Source organism: Corvus brachyrhynchos, unplaced genomic scaffold (assembly GCF_000691975.1).
Source record: "Corvus brachyrhynchos isolate BGI_N302 unplaced genomic scaffold, ASM69197v1 scaffold5, whole genome shotgun sequence".
Lineage (NCBI taxonomy): Eukaryota > Metazoa > Chordata > Aves > Passeriformes > Corvidae > Corvus > Corvus brachyrhynchos.
The window spans coordinates 10,499,164-10,510,800 of record NW_008238321.1 but is presented as its reverse complement, the minus strand read 5'-3'; the positions used below and the strand labels follow the sequence as shown (position 1 = coordinate 10,510,800).

At 43.4% G+C, this 11,637-nt stretch overlaps 2 long non-coding RNA genes across 3 annotated transcripts in view; one reads left to right on the top strand and one right to left on the bottom strand.

Annotated features, from left to right (window-relative positions):
- The window catches only part of LOC108446708, a 30,841-nt gene that overhangs the window by 8,128 nt on the left and 11,076 nt on the right, over nt 1-11,637 (top strand). Inside the window, exons 2-4 of one of the 2 annotated variants that reach the window (XR_001862000.1) lie at nt 104-154; nt 1,036-4,771; nt 5,962-11,421. This is a non-coding gene — a long non-coding RNA (uncharacterized LOC108446708). The remainder of the gene's footprint in view (nt 1-103; nt 155-1,035; nt 4,772-5,961; nt 11,422-11,637) is intronic. The other variant, XR_001861999.1, reaches the window with a different exon arrangement.
- The window catches only part of LOC108446706, a 19,865-nt gene that overhangs the window by 3,355 nt on the left and 4,873 nt on the right, over nt 1-11,637 (bottom strand). Inside the window, exon 4 of the long non-coding RNA XR_001861997.1 lies at nt 262-380. This is a non-coding gene — a long non-coding RNA (uncharacterized LOC108446706). The remainder of the gene's footprint in view (nt 1-261; nt 381-11,637) is intronic.

Below are 11,637 nucleotides of genomic sequence, written 5' to 3'. Positions count from 1 at the left end.
CTGGAGGAAATCTGTTCCAGCCGTGCCTGGGGCAATAATCTCAGGGCAGTGAACTCTGCTTCCCATTGCAACTGAATATTCCTGCCTTTCCTTCTTCCTTTAGATTTGCTTTATTTGAACTAAACAACATGAAAGAAGAATCCGTGCCTGGACTGTAAGTATCTAAATCAGCAATTAAATTTGTGTCTACATAAGGCTGTCACTCACTAGCCTTGCCCAGCAAAGAGAATGTCCTAGGGGGGAAAAATTAACGAAATATACCTTAATGCCACTGTGCCTCTGCAGGCTGGGGTCATCCAGCCATGCCACACCCTGTATCCATGCTCTTGCTCTCCAAGGAACATTGCCTCCTCTGGAATAAATCAGCACAGCTTCAGACACTGAGAACGCAGAGAAGAGAGATAGTTTGAGTTCTTCATGTTGATATCTAATATATTATTAGGGAGGGGTATTTGACAAATTGCTAATTGAGTAGCACAGAACAAAGCTGTGCAAGTGGTACCTGCAGAGGAGTAGGTGCTGCATCCAGGCTGGTGTAAGTCAGGTTATTCTAAGGCAGTAACTCTTTGGGTGATTTATAAAGATAATTTAAAACAGGCAAAAGGTGAAATGTCCAAACCCACGTTATTTGAACAGACTTTTGTGCCTAATGGTGGAATTAAAGATTCAAACAAAGGAGTCTGTTGGGTGCTGATCAAGACTGAAAATTCTTGGTGTCTGAGTTTTTAAATACCAGCCTCTGCAATGGTGGGTGCCCAGTCTGAAGGGTATCTAGCCCTCCAGCACTGGGAAATCTGCTCCTTCTGAAATAGTCAGAAAGGCTGTTTATAGGATATCAGGTCCAGAATAAATTATTAAATTGCTCTTGTGAGTTAAAATTGTACAAAAAAACAGGGCTGTAAAGCAGCCAGATCCAACTGGTGATAGGAAGCAGCTTTGTCTGTTTTTTCTCTTTTTTACAAGTTGTATGTGCTGCTCCTGGCCTTTAATCTCACTACAGATTCTGACACCTTTGAACTGTTCATTATATTGCAGCTCTGTGGCAGAGATGGGAACCATCACCTGAACCCAGATCCTTTTGTCCTTCACAAAGTTATGCACCCATTCTGCATTTCTCCCAAGTTCAGAAAGGTGGCAACTTTTATGGCTCTTTGTGTCCTGTAACATGATTAAAGGACAGCCAGGTAAGTTTTAGATGGAAGTATAAACTAATCTTGTCTTTATTTTTCTGTATAGAGGATTTTATTTGTATTATTTATATTGTTTCTACTGTGGACCTAGAGCATGTCTGTTCCAAGTTGTGTTTGTGAAAATGAGAAGAAGAATTATAAGTGTATGCAGAGACAGAAAACACATTTAACATGACAAAGCTAACACCGCATGGTTTTAACCTTGTTTCATTTAAAATCTCAAAACCATCTCAGGGCCTCATTCAGTTTCTTACAGGTGATCTACTGTGCAAGAAACATCACCTTCAGCATCTTGTATGAAACCACCAGGTGTTGTTCAGCCCTTCCATGTTAAACTCCCTCATCACTCTTCAAAGGCAGCACGTGAAAATTATTCACACGTGTTTGTAAACATACTATAAACGTGTTTTCATATTCATAAAAATAAAATTACAAAAATCTGAAAAGCTGTGGCGATGCAGACAGAATTTTCCCCAGCACTTGGGTGTTTTTGCTGCTGCACACACTCCCCAGGAGTGATGCATGGCAGCGAACCCCAGCAGGTGCAGTCAGCAAAGCTGCTTTGCAAGCACTTCGCTCGCTGCTCGTGCTCCTGGAATTTAAGAACTTGAGCATGCCCTTGTTTTAAAAGCCAAACATTAAAGTCAATAAGCAAAAGATTAAGCAGTGCCAGTGCATTCTGATACAGCTAAGAAAGAAAAATCATCTCATATGAGTTATTTGTGTTTGAATATTGAGTCCCAGAGCAGGGTGGTAGCTCTTTGTCATAGCTCTGTGGAGATGGAGCCCATGGTTCTGAACAGCACAGTGGTAGAGCAGGACTGATTACTAAGCTCCATTCCATTCAAACCAACTCAGTTTGCCAAAAAGTCACGCAGTGGGACTTGTCCATGTACCCAGCTACTTTTAAACACTTGCACAGGAACCAGCAGGTCTGGAAGGATTTCAGAAGAGCTGATCTCCGTGTGCTGCCCACACGCTGCTTTCACCACAGACTGCAAGTCCCTCTGCGCTGTTGGCGACACAGTTTGTACAAATGGCATCTCACCCTGCTCTGCAGTCCTAGTGGTCCTTTCCAAGAAGGAGCTCTAACAGTTCACTGGAATTGTGTTTGGTCTGCAGGGCCCCTGGAGCTGTTCCGAGCTCAGTTAGTGGCTGGGCTTGGCAAAGAAACGCAGAGCACTCTGTGCTGTGTGGACTCAAAACATCACAGTGGCTCTGTCTGGGCTGGGCTGTTACTCCTGCAGGAGGTTTGGGGCATGCCACAGGTGCACAGCATGGCTTTTGGCATGACTTGAGGTCCTGCAGGAAGGACAGGCCTGCGATGTGTCTGCTGGAGAAAAACCCAGGAGACCGACGGCAGCAAACAGTGCTGGAAACGGGCTCCACTGGGAACTTGTGGGTAAGGGGTTCTGAAAGCCACAGGGGAGCTCTGTGGTCAAAACCAGCTCATGGCACTGTGCTGGCTCTGTTCATTTGCTGGTTCTGGCTGGTCCATTCCTTGATGGCTCCTGGACCCACATCTCTGCCCACAGGGACAGAGGTTGCTCTTGTCTCTGTATGTACTTGCAGAGATAAAGACCTGGGGGTGAGACAGACCTACTGCCACCTCGGCCCTCCTGTCAGAACAGGTCTGAGTGAGCTACCTGGGGTGTCTCTGTAATGATCTCTGTTTTGTCCTGACCTCAGACCCTCAACCCCTGCAGCTGAAGTGTGAGTTCACTGCTGAGGGAGAAGATGTCAGTGTCCTGCATTTTGATGTCATGCTGGGCAGTAAATGCAGGGCTCTTGACAAACTGTGAGTATTCTCAGCCAGTAAAGCCTGATTCCAATCACAAATTTTCCTGATAATACACAATAAACTCTAGAGCAAATAGATATGAAAATCTATGTTTGATCTTGCAGAACCTCTCAAGTGCTTGAGACAGTTTCAGGCCCAGTGGATGAAGTTAAGCTAAATTAAGCACTGTTGAAATGTAAAGTAGTCAGGGAACAGCTTCCCTTTTGCAGTCCTGGCAGTGCAGCTGCCTGTGCAAGGGGAAATCCTTTTCAATGTCAGAGAAATTGTTGGTTTTGAAATCTCCATCATCTGTGTTATCCCCTTTTAATCTATCCATCCAATCCTTTAGAAACGGAGTTTCAGTGTCACAGTACACCCTCCCAGCCAGTTCAGGTGTCAATTTTCAATATCACTTTCTGAGTTCTGGTAATCTTTTAGCTGCCTTTTTTTTTTTTTTTTAATGAAGCTGCTTTTTTTTTTTTTTTTTAGATTCATGTATACTTCAATGCATTCATATACAGATCACAAATGACCTGTCTCTAATCCTGGTACTGCTTTTGATATGATAACATAGAGGTAGCTGTAATATTGATACAGCTGAAGAAATCGGAGGTTATTGGTGCTCTTCAGATTTGTACCATTTCAGGATTAAATGCTGTGAGCATCTGTTTATGTGAAGACAGAGGGTGATTACAGAAAAAGTCTTTTCCACATAAGTACATATGTTTTTATGTCACTCCAATCTATTTTCAGCTTAACTATATCATTTTACTATATAAGCAGAACTTCTGGAGTTTATTTTAAGAGTCTTGTAACTACCTGATCCTAATGTACCTAAAAATGTGTTTTCAACTTTCAGCTTAACACTGTGTGACTTCAATCCTAGCATTAAGCTCACCTGCTTCAGAGCTCAGCATCTCCTGAGGTGAGTGCAAGCTGACACAGTTTTATCTTTTGTGAAGAACCCTTATTTTTCCTTACCCAATAGAGAGTGAGAGGCAGGCTGCCCACAGAAGCTGTGATCAGAAATGGATGTGTCAGCTGTTATCACCGGACTAGCACAGTTGTAATCATAGCTGCTTCTATGTGCCAGAAGGAATTGGAATGTTTACAGCTTTTCAGTGCAGCAGGAAGGAAACAATCACAAGTGAAATACAAACATACAGCCACGTGTAAAAATGCACAGGAAGAGCACAGGAGTGTGCACAGACCTGTGTGTTCACACTCAGACAAAGAGGATGCCAAAGTGAACAAGCAGAAAATGTGCTTGCGGGTAGAAAACGTGACTGAAGGGGTGGAATGTAAAACCACATGGAAGCAGAGGATAAGGTGAGTCTCTGCAGAGCAGAAGGGATGGCAGCAGCCTTTCTGTTCTAGGGCTGAGCACAAGGATGTGAGGGTGAGTCCACCCCAACACTTCTGGGTCTGGGCTGGGGGAAGCTGCACACACCCTGTGTGCTGTGCACTCTTATTGTCGAGACAGATAAAGCCAGCAGGAAGGTTTTCTGTTGATGGAGAAACACTCCACAGTATTTTCAAAGTCTGACAGGAGCAAGCTACTCAGAAACACTGCTCTGTTCAGTGAAATTGATGCTGCAAGCAGGATGAAAGGCCCTAAATGGAGACAGAAATTTTCTAAGGGGTAATACCAGGTGTGGGGGTGATCTCTGGGGTTTGTGTCTCCCTGCCACTACCTTTGAGCCAGTTCACTTATCCCCTTCTCTCTTTTTATTCCTGAAATTGTGCAACCTCCTGTGCATCCCCACGTGGTCTGACCAAGTCCTATCCCCTCGTGTGCACAGTAAGTTCCTGCATTTCTTCTGACAATGAGGGTAGTCTGAATTGTTTAGTTTTATTCCTGCTAGAGGTTTTTTTTTGTCTATATGCTTCTTGGGAAATCAATGCTCAAAGGAGCAACCTGTCTATCTCTGGCTTACATGCAGTTACAGCACTGGGCTTCCAGCAGAAGGATTGAAAGAACAAAGAAAAAGGTTAATTTAATTTTCCTTGAGGGATAGTTCATTTTTCAAATAGAGACAATTTGAAAAACACAAAGTGCTATGCCAATATCCTTAGTCACTCTCAAAAACAAAATTAAGTCTTTCTTGGTAGGAAAATAAATGTCAATGCTATGTACATTTGCATCCAGCAGCAATTCTGAAACTAATTTCGTTGTAATTGATATGCTGCTATATTGCTTTATTATGAGCATTGAAACTTTAAATATTCCTGTCCAGGCCACACTTGGCCTAACACCAAAGTGGTCATTGGCCAGGTATCCTGCAGGCTGTACCCAACAGGCTGACCAGTGCACAACAGTAATCAGAGCTGGCACAGAGCTTAGGCATTGATGTTCACTGGTGGCCGAATAATATTCAGAATATTATGGGCCAAAAATCCTAACTTACCCAGGGCTGCTGAATGAAACTAAGAACTCACCTGGACAATATGAAACTATCCGTCAGATTAGAAAAGAAGCTGCCCTTCAAGCAAGAGGCCATTAAGTAGCTGATAAATGGATGTTTCTATGAGTGGGATTTCAGGATGCTAAATTTAAACCAATATCATCTCTTTTAAGTGATGCTGATAAGTATCTTTATTATGTATGAAAGTGACTGTGAGAATAGCCTTCTGAGAGAGGTGCATAGTGGTTTATCTGTCTGTTAGAAGGCTGTGTCTAGGTAGGCTTCATTCAGGCACACGTGATAACTTATTTTTAAAGGCAGAACCCCCATCAGCTGGGGTGTAGTGGGTTATTTTCATTGTCTGTTCTCCCAGGACACAGCCACTGACCATGGCTGGTGCTGCAGGGATGCACAGCAGGCTCTGTGTGCTCAGTGCCTGATTGTGCAATTCGATCTGTGCCTGCAGTACTGCTCTGCCTGCTTAGGGCTCCTGTGAGGCAATTCACCTGTTTACTCCTGCTCCTTCTGCTGGGAATTTCTACCAGGGGCTAATTGCTACCAGAGGCTCTCTCTATTCTTTCTATAGCCCATCAGCTGGACATCCCAGACTCCACACCAGTGAAGCCTCCTGCTGATGAACTCATCCTTCTCTGTTAACGAGGGGGCTTCAGAGGGAGACTCCTACTGCAGTGACCATGACAGCCTTGGCACGCTTAGGGCTGGGGTGGAAACAGCCCTGGGCCACTTGCTGCAGTCTTTGCTTGAGAAAGCCCAAAATGAAGCATAGAGAGGATTTTTCCTTGCAGGACACAGAAGGACATGTGTGTTTTGGGCACTGCTTGGCTCCATCTGGGCTCTGTGAAGGGGCTTTGCCAGATGCCACTCAAAGCACTTCCACTTGGCTCCTGCTCTGAACACCAGGAGGAGGCTGTTTCTCCCTGTGGGCTCCAGGTGAGGCTTTGGGAACCCTCCTGGTCACATCTGACTTCAGCAACAGGGACTTTGTAGCTAAAATTTACGTCCATGAAGCCCTGCCTGCAACCTGGACCAGCATAAGGATGGCCCACGGGATTTTGTCGCATTAGTGAAGCGCTCTTCACCAATTCACACAGTTTCCCTTTGACTTAGCAGATCTTCTTCAGCTTTCTGCAGCAAGCAGGTGTTTCTCCATATTTACAGTCTGTGAACTTCAAGAAATCCTAAAATAATTTGTCATTTTATAAATAAGTTATACAAGCTGTCACCACAAATCTGTCACCACACAGACAGATGCAAACATGCGCAGTATGCAGTGATTCTGAGATCAGAATAAAGGCCACCTAAAAGCAATTACACTTCCAGGTATTAGGCAAACACAATTATTTTAATTGCTAGTCAAAAACCGTTGATAAAATAGATAATTAAAAAAGATTGACCTAAAGCTGATTTTAAATTATTCTGCAATGTGCACATAACTTATATAATTGCTCTCTCATGACCCATCCTCCATTAAAAGGAAATTTCACCTAGGAAAAAAATTAGATATGCAGTGCACGGTGATTAAAATAAATACTTATTCTCTTGAATGTTGGAAATTATGTGAGGAACTGTATAAAAAGTAGGAACAAATTAGCCCTGCATTGAAGACTGGAGTGTGGTGTGTCATTTTAATAAATCACACTCAGTGTTACTGAAATAGAACATATGACAATGCATTAGCCCACAGAAATAGTAGATGACCTAACGTATGTAGATATATAAAAATTAATCTGGAAAAAGACTGAATAAGATCATGGAATCTTTTAGTAAAAGACCCTTAAGATTATGGAGCTCAACCACTAAGCCAGCACTGCCAAATAGATGCTGAGATAATGGGGGACTTTGCTTTTCTTATTCAGAGTAAAGGAGCTCCTAAATGATCCTTCTTAATAGAGTCCTACCCTGCCATGAGCACAGAGCTCGGGGGGCTGCTGTGGAGGGAGGGATTGCATTTACACTGCACTCGATAGAAAAGAGGCAAAGAGGAGCAAGAACTTCTGCAAAGGCAGGTTAAAGGCCAGCTTTCCAAACATATTTAGTGCATCTTGATGAGGGAGATGGAAACCTTGGAGGAGTCTCAGATGCCCTTTGTGACCTGCTGGGGTCACACAAAGATGACACGAAGATGAAAAGCAAGTGTGTAGGCCCGAGGCCAAATTCGTGTCCTTAGTGCTGGGAGGGTGGTGGACGTGTGGCCACCTGACTGAGCTGGCCACAGTTGGGGTCAGCAGTAATTGCTGGAGAAGAAAAGCAGCTCCTTGGCTCACTTTGCACTAAGCACCCCTCTCTGCCTCACGTGCCACGGGAGTGGCTCACAAGCACGGTTGGTTTGTGCAATGCTCTCATAAAAGAAGAAAATCTTACACTGTCTCTGCTGTAAGATGATGCTTCTGAGTTAGCTTTTAATGTGTGGATGCTTAGCTGGAGCAAAGAAACTCTTGAGACAGTGAAACCACAGCACTTTACCCAGTTCTAATGCTTTTGATCTTCATCTTGGTTGATGCTTTTGGCACCTATGGCCAAATATAAGCATTGACAACAATACCATCAAAGGAAAAACAAGTGAATTTTGACCTATGTCTACAAATTGCAGAACCTGTTTGAAGACAGGACCAGCACCAAAGAACATTTCTTGAGGAAAATCCTTTAAGACTCCAGTTTTAATAGCATGTAGCTCTGCCAGTCTCATTGCAGGAATTGAGAACTTTCAATTTAAAATGCTCTCCTGCACACGAAGTACTTCTCCAAACCTGTCACTTCTCAGGAGGCTCCTTCTCAGGCAGTCTGCATTTTAAATCGAGCAGTTATGACAGTTTTCATTGCAAAAGGGGACAAATTAGTGAAAGCAGAATATACAGAAATTCAGTTATGGTAAAAGCTAAACAACAGTAACCAGCTCCTGGGAAATAACTGGCTTGGATTTTTGCAGTGACCATCCACAGGAAGAAAAGAAAGTCATGTAGGACTAAACAAGCTCACCAGCTTTGTGCCTAAAGTAACGAGTTACAAAATGGCACAAGCTGAGATCATTAATCCTGAATTTATTGACAAGTTTGAAAGCCCTGGGTAGACATTTGTTAGAAATTCAGCTGACAGTGCAGCCTGCTCCTTTGTCTATGGTACTTTGAAGCCCTCTGCAATTTTAGATATGTTTGTTTTCCTGTGATGTCTTTGAGACAGGCTGATGTGGGTCCCGTTTTTGGGATGGGATATCGAAGTTCACAGGCAGGTATGCTGAAAAATGACTTGAAGCCAAATTTTCACCAGCTCACCTCCATGCTCCTTCCTCCCCCTTTGCAGACAGCTGCACTTGCAGAGTGAACACAGCTAATTTCATATTGCAGGTTTTTTACGTGAATTCAAGGTTCAGTCTGTGACTTACTGAGTACCACTAGAATGGAATGGTTAGGAAGGAGCTTTTTTACTAATCTGCTTTTAGAGTCAAATTTTCACATCTGAGTCTTATGATAGAAGATCAAAGTCCCTCATTAAGGGACTGAATCCAATATTTAATACACCTAATGCCACTTCATATACTCACAAGATAGTCTGATTTCTGCATAAAACAACAGCCCAGCTCCTTGTGACACTTGATGACGGGACAGAAGGAGTGTTTTTAAGCCCTCATTTTCCATGCTGTTACATGGTGGTGGAGCAGGACTGACTTCAGTAGTTAGACTGTCATACAAGCAGCCTGTCAACAGCAGGATCAGTCTCCTCTGCTTTCCATGAGGGGATACAGAAGTATCCTTATTAATGCATCTTTCAAAAACTGCACTGTGATATCCTGCACTAACATCTTTGAAACATCCTGGACTTGGGGAATGTCAAAACTTAGGATTTGAGTGCACACTCTTGCCCTGTAAGTTGTATTGGAACTGATTAACCTATCAATCTCTATTATTCAGCTACAGGAAACGAGACACATACTTCTCCTGGGGATTTACCTGGAGTGAGACCAAAAGGAAACTGCTTTCTCCCTTCCCTGCATAAAGGCTCAAAATTTGTTTTGACTGGTGATGTTGAAAATAAATAAATATATCGAGTGACCTGAATAACTCGAGCGATTCCCTTGTGATTAAGGTGGGAAACGCTTGAAACATGAAAAGTTGCACCCGTGTTCAAATGAGAGAGGTCCTGGTTAATTATTTAGAGCAGCCGAAAGCTCATCAAAAATTTAACCAAGATATATTTCTCTATGATTGTGCAGGCACCACAGTGGGCAGAAATGGAGGCTTTAACTCTGTTAAATGAAACCCTTGAGTTTTCACCTCCCAGCTTTCCATTGCTGGCTCGGGGCGGGGGGGGGAGGGGGGGGAATACATCCTTTTCTCCCATCTCCCCTCTTCCCCAAGCTCCTGCAGAAAATTGCCTTTGGCAGCAGCGATGCACATTAGTAAGGTGGATTTAAACAGCATACCCTGGCAAATAAATAGCTTAAAGCATTGGAACTGCTGCTGGAGGGCGTCGCCTGGGCCCACAGCAGAATGTAGCTGCAGCTTTCCAAGGCTAGGACCATTCCCCCTTGGTAGACAATGTCAAATACAAGCCAGGCTGCAGCAGAGCCCCATTCCTCTCCCATCTGTGGTGTGGTTGCTAGTTCTGAACTTGGCAGAGCCTGCGGAAGGGAGGGAAGGCATGGACTGCCTTCCCAGTGCCCTGTAGAGCAGTTAGTGTCCGTATTCCCTCCCCCTGTAGCATTGGTGGGAATATAAATGTTCTTGGTGAAGGTGAGGAGGGGATTTTACAGGCTCAGAATAATCCCCAGGGACAGGTGCTGCAGAGAATGGCATCTCCTTTTCTGTTTCTCTTCTTTGGACTGTTTTTTTTTGTTTGATTTTTGTTTCTCCCATTGACTCTCAATTTGCACACATGAGAAGCCAAAGACTTAAAATTCCCTCCCTGCTGAAGCTTCCCTGTCCAGAGGTGAGTGCAGCTGCAGGAGCAGCTCTGCAGATGTGTCTCTGCCACCCCAGAGAGCAGCAGGTACCCAAAGACCTCGAGCCTGTGCTCCCTTAAATAGCCAGTGCTGCAAACTGGAAGCTGTTTTTAGGCAATTGAGTTCAGATCTCGCTGATTTCGTGTACACTGCCTCAGAGCTAGGTTTGGGCCATTGCCCTTTTCTTTGAAGTCCATTGCATTTGTGATTTTTCTTTGATCATCGCTGTGGAAATGATGGAAATGTTTTTCTCACAGGTTTCTATGCACACAGGCATAAGAGGGCTGAGAACTTCAGTGAAGGTGAAATATCTGACCTTATCTTGACTTGGTTAAGATTAAAGTAACATTAAATAGGCCAAAATTGTGTACTAAGAGCCTTGAGAGACTGATGAGGAGGGAGCAAGAGTATTCTACTTCTATCAATATACTCAATACTTTAAAGAGCTTTGCCACTAAGCTTAGTGAGTTTTGAGGATTTAAAAATGCCAGAGAGTACCTTAGGATTTCTAGGGCATCTTGTTACACTGAGCTTCCAATGATGGCTCTCGATATCTGATATCCCTAAAGGGACAAAAGGCCCCTGAAAAAGAAAGAAAGAAAAAGAAAGAAAGAAAAAAATCTGTTCTTCTACTTTTCATGTTATCTCTGATCAGAAAGGTCACAAAACCCAACAACTGGGGTTTCCTGGAGAAGTCCTGGTCTTGCTCTATTCTCCCAGATTTCTGATGCTTCCCAGAAGTGCTTTGTGCACTGAGCCACGGGAGACAAAGAAAGGACTCTGCCCCACCTGCCTCTTCTGATTTGGTTGATTTCTTAGTTCACACAGCTTTGTTATAAAAACTTATTTAGGAGAAAGATCTCTGAGTCCTTGTGTATGGTTCCTGCAAAAGCCATTCAAAGATGAGAAGTGATCAACCAAGGGAACAGTGATGGGAATAACATGGAAAGTGCCAGAGAAGAAAATAATGGCATTTCTTGTTACAATTTTATCAGTCTGTGGTGGAACAGCTCACAAACCCCACTCGTGATCATCTTCTCTGGAAAAGATGAGACAGGAACAAGAAAGGATGGAGAGCAAGAAAATAAGGTGGGTCTGGAAGGAAGAAATGATTCGTACAAGAATGAACATCAGACCCTCTGGACTTCAAATGGTGAAAGATATTGAGAATATTGACAAGGAATAATTGTTCATCCTTTCTCATAATACATGAAATACCTTTTACACAGAAAAGATTTTTGGTGAATAGCTAAAATAAACCCCCAAAATCAAGAGGAATATTTTGATGCTTCGCAAGTGGTACCT